The sequence below is a fragment of the Lipotes vexillifer genome, unplaced genomic scaffold (genome assembly GCF_000442215.2).
Source record: "Lipotes vexillifer unplaced genomic scaffold, Lipotes_vexillifer_v1.1 scaffold647, whole genome shotgun sequence".
Taxonomy (NCBI): domain Eukaryota; kingdom Metazoa; phylum Chordata; class Mammalia; order Artiodactyla; family Lipotidae; genus Lipotes; species Lipotes vexillifer.
This window is the reverse complement of record NW_006793865.1, coordinates 1,630,824-1,640,361: the sequence shown is the minus strand read 5'-3', so window position 1 is coordinate 1,640,361 and position 9,538 is coordinate 1,630,824. Positions and strand designations below refer to the sequence as shown.

General features: G+C 40.6%; 1 protein-coding gene across 1 annotated transcript in view; it reads right to left on the bottom strand.

Moving 5' to 3' along the window:
• Positions 1 to 9,538, bottom strand: part of ADAMTS12 (ADAM metallopeptidase with thrombospondin type 1 motif 12) — a 409,046-nt gene that overhangs the window by 47,208 nt on the left and 352,300 nt on the right. The gene's annotated exons all lie outside the window — the stretch shown is intronic.

The window sequence follows — 9,538 nt, the reverse complement described above, 5'->3', positions numbered from 1 at the left end:
CCTGCTGAAAACCCGTTTTCTCCCTGAGTCTGAATGCAGGATGGGTTACCTTGTTTCAAGGGAAGGGCCTCTATAAGGAAAATAAACTGAACAACTGCTCAGTGGTTTGATTCAGGGAGTGGGCCAACCCTGTCCTTGCCCCTACTGCAAGGTTTCTCCCTACAGCACCATCAACCACCATCCTTCCTTCTATAGCCTCCATCACCGAGGGTTTTCTCAGTACATGCCTGCAGCAAGCCCTTACAGAGGCCCCCCTCACGCCCTCTACCCTGCGCCCATACCTTGCACAGCGGCCCCTGCACCCTGCTCTCAGGAAAGGGCACTGTTCACTCGCAGGCTGCTGATTTCCTTAAGATCATGATAAACACGGCTGAGCCTGGGTCACCTAAAACCAGAGTTTACGTGGCCTATTCTGGAGGATTTCTTTGGTTCACTCTCTGACCTCTTGGATTCTGGAAGCTTCTCCATCCCCCACCTAGTTAGATTTTACTTAATCGTAACTTGAGCTTCCAAGACTTGGTCTGTCTACAGTCTGTGTAGAATGCTAGTGCCATCAGTTTCCTTTCAGCTCGTCTTGCCTGTGCATCCTAGTCTCTCAAGGCCAGTCCTGGCCTGTCTTGTCACTGCCCACACTCAGGTGGGGACCAAAGAAGGTGGCATGGAGCCTGACCTCTGTGCTCCTCAGCCCCTCTCCCCCAGATTCTCCGTGGATTAACAATATGTCCTGCGGTCCTTGTGTCCCAAATCTTCCTTCCTCCACCCTTCGCATTACTTGCTACTGCCCTTCCTTTAACTTAGCATAAATGTCACCTTCTCTGAGAGGCCTTCCTTGAATATCTTCTCCAAAGGATACCTATCCCTCTTGTTATTTATCTCAGATCCTTCCCTGTTTCCATCAAAAGAACTTGAAATGTGAAAGAACTTTTATTTATTCTGTCCATCCTTTCTATTAAACTATCACTGCCCTGAAGTTGGAAGCCTATCTGCCCTGGTCACCATTGTGTCTTGAGCATCTAGCATGGGGCCAGGCCCAGCATAGATGTTTCCCACAGCTTGCTGAATGTATATATGACTTATGAGAAAAGAGCAACTGGGGGCTCCCAGTAGACTAAAGAGATCTGTGGTCACTATAAAGAGCATCCTTCTTCACCCTCTTAATCCTTCCATTGATGATCTCATTACAGTCTTGGCTGAGAAAATGCACCACCACCAAGGTGTGCCCATTGCTGTAAGGTATATTTTCATCTGGCCCTCTCACTACATGGTAAATTATCATGCTTTCTTTCTGGTTATGGTGGCACAATCATAACTGTAGGGTTGTGGATGGTGAAAGAAAATTCCTCAAAACCTTTCAGTAGAGGTATATCCCAAAATAATGATCCCCATTCTTCTGCCACCAGGCAGATTGCACAAGTCACCTGACATCAAACCTTGGGCTATAACATAGAAGATGTGGGCCCATATGACAAGGGGGCAGATTGATGCTCTAATGCTTCGATAAATCAAGTGTGTTTAGCTTCTCAGAAATAAGCAACACTTGCCAGACAGCCCCCGAAAAAGCAAATTCAAAACTTCATTTGCCTGCCATGCTGTAAGTACACAAAGAAAAAACTAACTGCCAATTTAAAATCAGTCACAGAACAGGAGCTTCTGGGTTGGTGAACACATGGAGGTGCTGGGAGAGTGGTGTGCCTGAGGAAGGCATGGGAACTCTGCTCCCATTCCCCATGCATTGCCCTATGCATCCCTTTCATCTGCCTGTTCCTGAGTTATATCATTTTATGATCAACTGCGGATCTACCATGTGGCTGACAGGGTTTTGGTGCTCTGACTGGGGGTCAGGCCTGTGCCTCTGAAGTGGGAGAGCCGAGTCCAGGACATTGGTCCACCAGAGCTCCTGGCTCCACGTAATATCAAACGGTGAAAGCTCTCCCAGAGATCTCCACCTCAACGCTAAGACCCAGCTGTACTCAACAACCAGCAAACTACAGTGCTGGACACCCTATGCCAAACAACCAGCAAGAAAGGAACACAATCCCACCCATTAGCAGAGAGGCTGTCTAAAATCATACTCAGTTCACAGACACCCCAAAACACACCACAAGATGCGGTGCTGCTCACCAGAAAGACAAGATCCAGGCTCATCCACCAGAACACAGGCACTAGTCCCCTCCACCAGGAAGCCTACACAACCCACTGAACCAACCTTAGCCACTGGGGGCAGACACCAAAAACAATGGGAAGTACGAACCTGCAGAATGTGAAAAGGAGACCCCAAATACAGTAAGTTAAGCAAAATGAGAAGACAGAGAAACACACAGCAGATAAAGGAGCAACGTAAAAACTCACCAGACCAAACAAATGAAGAGGAAAGAGGCAGTATACCTGAAAAAGAATTCAGAATAGGGAGAGTAAGGATGATCCTAAAATTGGAAATAGAATGGAGAAAATACAAGAAACATTTAACAAGGACCTAGAAGAACTAAAGAGCAAACAAACAATGATGAACAACACAATAAATGAAATTAAAAATTCTCTAGAAGGGATCAATAGCAGAATAACTGAGGCAGAAGAACGGATAAGTGACCTGGAAGATAAAATAGTGGAAATAACTACTGCAGAGCAGAATAAAGAAAAAAAGAATGAAAAGAATTGAGGACAATCTCAGAGACATCTGGGACAGCATTATATGCACCAACATTCAAATTATAGGGGTCCCAGAAGACGAAGAGAAAAAGAAAGGGACTGAGAAAATATCTGAAGCGATTATGGTTGAAAACTTCCCTAATATGGGAAAGGAAATAGTCAATCAAGTCCAGGAAGTTCAGAGACTCCATACAGGCTAAATCCAAGGAGAAACATGCCAATTCACATACTAATCAAACTATCAAAAATTAAGCAGCAAGGGAAAAACAACAAACAACATACAAGGGAATTCTCATAAGCTAACAACTGATTTTTCAGCAGAAACTCTGCAAGCAAGAAGGGAGTGGCAGGACATATTTAAAGTGATGAAAGGGAAAAACCTACAACCAAGATTACTCTACCCAGCAAGGATCTCATTCAGATTCGATGGAGAAATTAAAACCTTTACAGACAAGCAAAAGCTAAGAGAATTCAGCACCACCAAACGAGCTTTACAACAAATGTTAAAGGAACTTCTCTAGGCAGGAAACACAAGAGAAGGAACAGAACTACAATAACAAATCCAAAACAATTAAGAAAATGGGAATAGGAACATACATTTCGAAAATTACCTTAAATGTAAATGGATTAAATGCTCCAACCAAAAGACATGGCATGGCTGAATGGATACAAAAACAAGACCCATACATATGCTGTCTACAGGAGACCTACTTCATACCTAGGGACACATACAGACTGAAAGTGAGGGGACGGAAAAAGATATCCCATGCAAATGGAAATCAAAAGAAAGCTGGAGGAGAAATTGTCATATCAGACAAAATAGACTTTAAAATTAAAACTATTACAAGAGACAAAGAAGGACACTACATAATGATCAAGGGATCGATCCAAGAAGAAGATATAATAATTTTAATGTTTATGCACCCAACATAGGAGCACCTCAATACATAACGCAAACGCTAACAGCCATAAAAGGGGAAATCGACAGTAACACAATCATACTGGGGACTTTAACACCCCACTTTCACCAATGGACAGATCATCCAAAATGAAAATAAATAAGGAAACACAAGCTTTAAATGACACATTAAACAAGATGGACTTGATATTTATAGGACACTCCATCCAAAAACAAGAGAATACACTTTCTTCTCAAGTGCTCATGGAACATTCTCCAGTATACCTTGGGTCACAAATAAAGCCTTGGTAAATTTAAGAAAATTGAAATCATATCAAGTATCTTTTCTGATCACAACACTATGAGACTAGATATCAATTACAGGAAACAACATGTAAAAAATACAAACACATGGAGGCTAAACAATACACTACTTAATAACCAAGAGATCACTGAAGAAACCAAAGAGGAAATCAAAAAATACCTATAAACAAATGACAATGAAAACATGATGACCCAAAACCTATGGGATGTAGCAAAAGCAGTTCTAAGAGGGAAATTTATAGCAATATAATCCTATCTCAAGAAACAAGAAACATCTCAATAAACACCCTAACCTTACACCTAGAGCAATTAGAGAAAGAAACAAAAAACCACAAAGTTAGCAGAAGGAAAGAAATCATAAAGAGCAGATCAGAAATAAATGAAAAAGAAATGAAAGAAACAATAGCAAAGGTCAACAAAACTAAAAGCTGGTTCTTTGAGAAGATAAACAAAATTGATAAACCATTAGCCAGACTCGTCAAGAAAAAAAGGGAGAAGACTCAAATCAATAGAATTAGAAATGAAAAAGGAGAAGCAACAACTGACACTGCAGAAATAAAAAAGATCATGAGGGATTACTACAAGCAACTCTATGCCAATAAAATGGACAACCTAGAAGAAATGGACAAATTCTTAGAAAAGCACAACCTTCCAAGACTGAGCCAGGAAGAAAGAGAAAATATAAAAAGACCAATCACAAGCACTGAAATTGAAAATGTGAATAAAAATCTTCCAAAAAACAAAAGCCCAGGACAAGATGGCTTCCCAGGTGAATTCTATCAAACATTTAGAGAAGAGCTAACACGTATCCCTGTCAAACTCTTCCAAAATATAGCAGAGGGAGGAACACTCCCAAACTCATTCTACGAGGCCACCATCACCCTGATACCAAAACCAGACAAGGATGTCACAAAGAAAGAAAACTACAGGCCAATATCACTGATGAACACAGATGCAGAAATCCTCAACAAAATACTAGCAAACAGAATCCAACAGCACATTAAAACGATCACACACCATGATCAAGTGGGGTTTATCCCTGGAATGCAAGGATTCTTCAATATATGCAAAACAATCAATGTGATAACAAATTGGAGAAAATCCATATGATCACCTCATAAATGCAGAAAAAGCTTTTGACAAAATTCAACACCCATTTATGATAAAAAAAAAAAAAAACCCTTCTGAAAGTAGGCATAGAGGGAACTTACCTCAACATAATAAAGGCCATATATGACAAAACCACAGCCAACATCATTCTCAATGTTGAAAAACAGAAACCATTTCCACTAAGTTCAGGAACAAGACAAGGTTGTCCACTCACCATTATTATTCAACATAGTTTTGGAAGTTTTAGCCACAGCAATCAGAGAAGAAAAAGAAATAAATGGAATCCAAATCGGACAAGACGAAGTACAGCTGTCACTGTTTGCAGATGTCATGATACTATACATAGAGAATTGTAAAGATGCTACCAGAAAACTACTAGAGCTAATCAATGAATTTGGTAAAGTAACAGGATACAAATTTAATGCACAGAAACCTCTTGCATTCCTATACACTAATGATGAAAAATATGAAAGAGAAATTAAGGAAACACTCTCATTTACCATTGCAATAAAAATAATAAAATACCTAGGAAAAAACCTACCTAAGGAGACAAAAGACCTGTATGCAGAAAACTATAAGACACTCATGAAAGAAATTAAAGATGATACAAACAGATGGAGAGATATACCATGTTCTTGGATTGGAAGAATCAACATTGTGAAATGTCTATACTACCCAAAGCAATCTACAGAGTCAATGCAATCCCTATCATACGACCAATGGCATTTTTCACAGAACTAGAACAAAAAATTTCACAACTTGTGTGGAAACACAAAGACCCCGAATAGCCAAAGCAATCTTGAGAAAGAAAAATGTAGCTGGAGGAATCAGGCTCCCAGACATCATACTACACTATAAAGCTACAGTAATCAAGAGAGTATGGTACTGGCACAAAAACAGAGATATAGATCAATGGAACAGGATAGAAAGCCCAGAGATAACCCCGCACACATATGTTTACCTTATTTTTGTAAAGGAGGCAAGAATATACAATGGAGAAAAGATAACCTCTTCAGTAAGTGGTGCTGGGAAAACTGGACAGCTACATGTAAAAGAAAGAAATTAGAACACTCCCTAACACCATACACAAAAATAAATTCCAAATGGATTAAAGACTTAAATGTAAGGCCAGACACTATAAAACTCTTAGAGGAAAACATAGGCAGAATGCTCTATGACATAAATCACAGCAAAATCCTTTTCGAACCACCTCCTATAGAAATGGATATAGGGCTTCCCTGGTGGCGCAGTGGTTGAGAGTACGCCTGCTGATGCAGGGGACACAGGTTCATGCCCCGGTCCGGGAAGATCCCACATGCCGCGGAGTGGCTGGGCCCGTGAGCCATGGCCGCTGAGCCTGTGCATCCGGGGCCTGTGCTCCACAATGGGAGAGGCCACAACAGTGAGAGGCCTGCGTACAGCAAAAAAAAAAAAAAAAAGAAATGGATATAAAAACAAAAATAAACAAATGGGACCTAATGAAACTTAAAAGCTTTTGCACAGCAAAGGAGACCATAAACAAGATGAAAATACAACCCTCAGAATGGGAGAAAATATTTGCAAATGAAGCAATTGACAAAGGATTAACCTCCAAAACTTACAAGCAGCTCATGCAACCCAATATCAAATAAACAAACAACCCAATCCAAAAATGGGCAGAAGACCTAAATAGACATTTCTCCAAAGAAGATATACAGATTGCCAACAAACACATGAAAGAATACTCAACATCACTAATCATTAGAAAAATTCAAATCAAAACTACAATGAGGTATCACCTCATACCAGTCAGAATGGCCATCATCAAAAAAGCTACAAACAATAAATTCTGGAGAGGGTGTGGAGAAAAGGGAACCCTCTTGCACTGCTGGTGGGAATGTAAATTGATACAGCCACTACGGAGAACACTATGGAGGTTCTTTAAAAAACTAAAAACAGAACTACCATACGACCCAGCAATCCCGCTACTGGGCATATACCCTGAGAAAACCATAATTTAAAAAGAGTCATGTACCACAATGTTCATTGCAGCTCCATTTACAATAGCTGGGATAAGGAAGCAACCTAAGTGTCCATCGACAGATGAATGGATAAAGAAGATGTGGACATATATACAATGGAATACTACTCAGCCATAAAAAGAAACGAAATTGAGTTATTTGTAGTGAGGTGTATGGACCTAGAGTCTGTCATACAAAGTGAAGTAAGTCAGAAAGAAAAACAAACACCGTATGCTCATACATATATATGGTATCTAAAAAAAAAAAAAAGCATTCTGAAGAACCTAGGGGCAGGACAGGAATAAAGACGCAGACATAGAGAATGGACTTGAGGACACGGGGAGGGGGAAGGGTAAGCTGGGACAAAGTAAGAGAGTGGCATGGACTTATAAATACTACCAAATGTAAAATAGCTAGCGGGAAGCAGCCGCACTGCACAGGGAGATCAGCTTGGTGCTTTGTGACCACCTAGAGGCGTGGGATAGGGAGGGTGGGAGGGAGATGCAAGAGGGAGGAAATATGGGGATATATGTATATGTATAGTTGATTCATTTTGTTATAAAGCAGAAACTAACACACCATTGTAAAGCAATTATACTCCAATAAAGATGTTAAAAAATAAAATCAGCCACAGAACAAATGCAGAAGCATGCTAATAATTTCCACACAAAGCAGCCATTTGTCTGACAAACAGATTTCCAGGAAATAACCCATGGTTAAAACAAGAGGGCTCTTTATTAGGAAGAGGAATTTTCTAAGACATAAATGCACAATGGGGTTTTGTTTTCTTACTTTTCATTTGTTGCTGCTATCTGTTATTCCTAGATTTTTAAAATTTGCATTACCTTTTTGTCAGAGTACATTCACATTCAGTGGGAAATGAAGTTTATTAATATGGTGAAGTAAATAATAAGGGAAGATACTCACTAAATCTGTGACTCTTCTGTTTCATTTTCAGAGGGGCCTCTGATTCAGTTAGCAGGAGTGAAGAGGCAGGATATTAAAGCACTCCACTCCAAAAACTGTTTTGCCTTTGTTTGCTGAATGCCAATTATTATATTCATTTTCTTATTGCCCTAAAGGAGGGTTATTTGTATTCAAGTTTTCCTAACCTGGAGTCTGTGGACCAGACTGAGGACAGGAGCCAGACTGAGGAGAATGGAAAGACTGGCTAATGCCCAGTTGTGTCCAAACAGGCCTAACCATTTTCTGCTTCTCACACCAGTTTGTTTAACTGATGTGATCAGCAAACCAGACTGAGTTAGAAAGAAAATTCCTCTTAGCTTACAGGAGCCCCTGGCAGAGAGAAAATGAAATCACAACCATTTCTTCCTTGTGTTGATTCTGATTTATGGAGTCATCCTGATACACTTTCCACATTAGACTGCTACCAAGTGTTCAGATGAGTATAATGAAGTTAACCAATGTGGGATTGGGAGGTCAGCAGATTGCATTCAAGTATGACCCTGACACCAAGTGGCTATGAGACTTTACCTGTCTAAGCCTCTGTTTCTCCATCTGTATTAAAAGGAGGATAAGCTGGATGGTTAAATTCTCCCAGCATTCTAGAGTGATAAGTGTCTGGGATCACTGGACTTGTATTTTGCTTTGATTTCAGAATACTTTCTTGCTCTCCAAGTACTAAACCAGGATATGGAAATAATTCTTATCTACTCCTTTACTTATGTTAAACAGACTCAGAAGACCCTTAAGATCAAATAATTCATTCCAAAAATTCTGTGTTGAACAGCATACAAATTCATCTGTCCGTCTTCCCCCCACCCCATTCCCACTTCACTTCCTCCCTCTTGTTGGGCACTTAACTGTATTCCAGCTCCTGTATCCCAATCTAGCAGAAGGAAGAAGTCATGTAATGAGTAGAAGTCGTAAAGATTATATGTCATAAGTCGTCCATGATCTAGTGAGGGAACAAAGGAGGAGGTGGTCAATTTCACCTGAAGAAGCCAGGCAGGGCTAGAATAGAGGAGCCAAAGCTTGAGCTGAATCATGTAAGATGAGTAGATGCTTACTCAGCAGGCAAAATAGTGTGGGGGACATTCAAAGTGGGGGTAATGGCATATACGGGCACAGTGCCATGAAGCAATAAGGCTTGTTCAGGAACATGTCCATCAGAATGCTAGAGCGGAGGGAAGGGGTGGACAAAGAGAGATGGGCAGGGGCCATGATAGGGCCTCACTGTCTGGACATCAGTCCTCAGCTAGAGTTGTCTTGGGTTCATGCTTTCTGTGGTCCTAAAGGTTTCCATTTCATTGCTGTTCTTTTCTCTACTTGGGGATTCCTTCATCTAAAATACTTGGGGCTTCCAAGAGTGGGTGACAGTTTAGATGTACAACAAAGTATATCAAGAGAAAATAAATGCAGTGATTTTGAGTGTATTATTCACCTTCCAGCTGGTCAGTTTTTGCTTTCTGGGCACAAAAGCTCCCCTATAACGTGCAGTTCTGTTTTGACTTTTGCACATCGGGCTTTGATGTATGTTTCTGGGAACACGTTATGTATGAGAGTCAGGGACTGTATTTAGCAAGACGGGGCTCTTTCC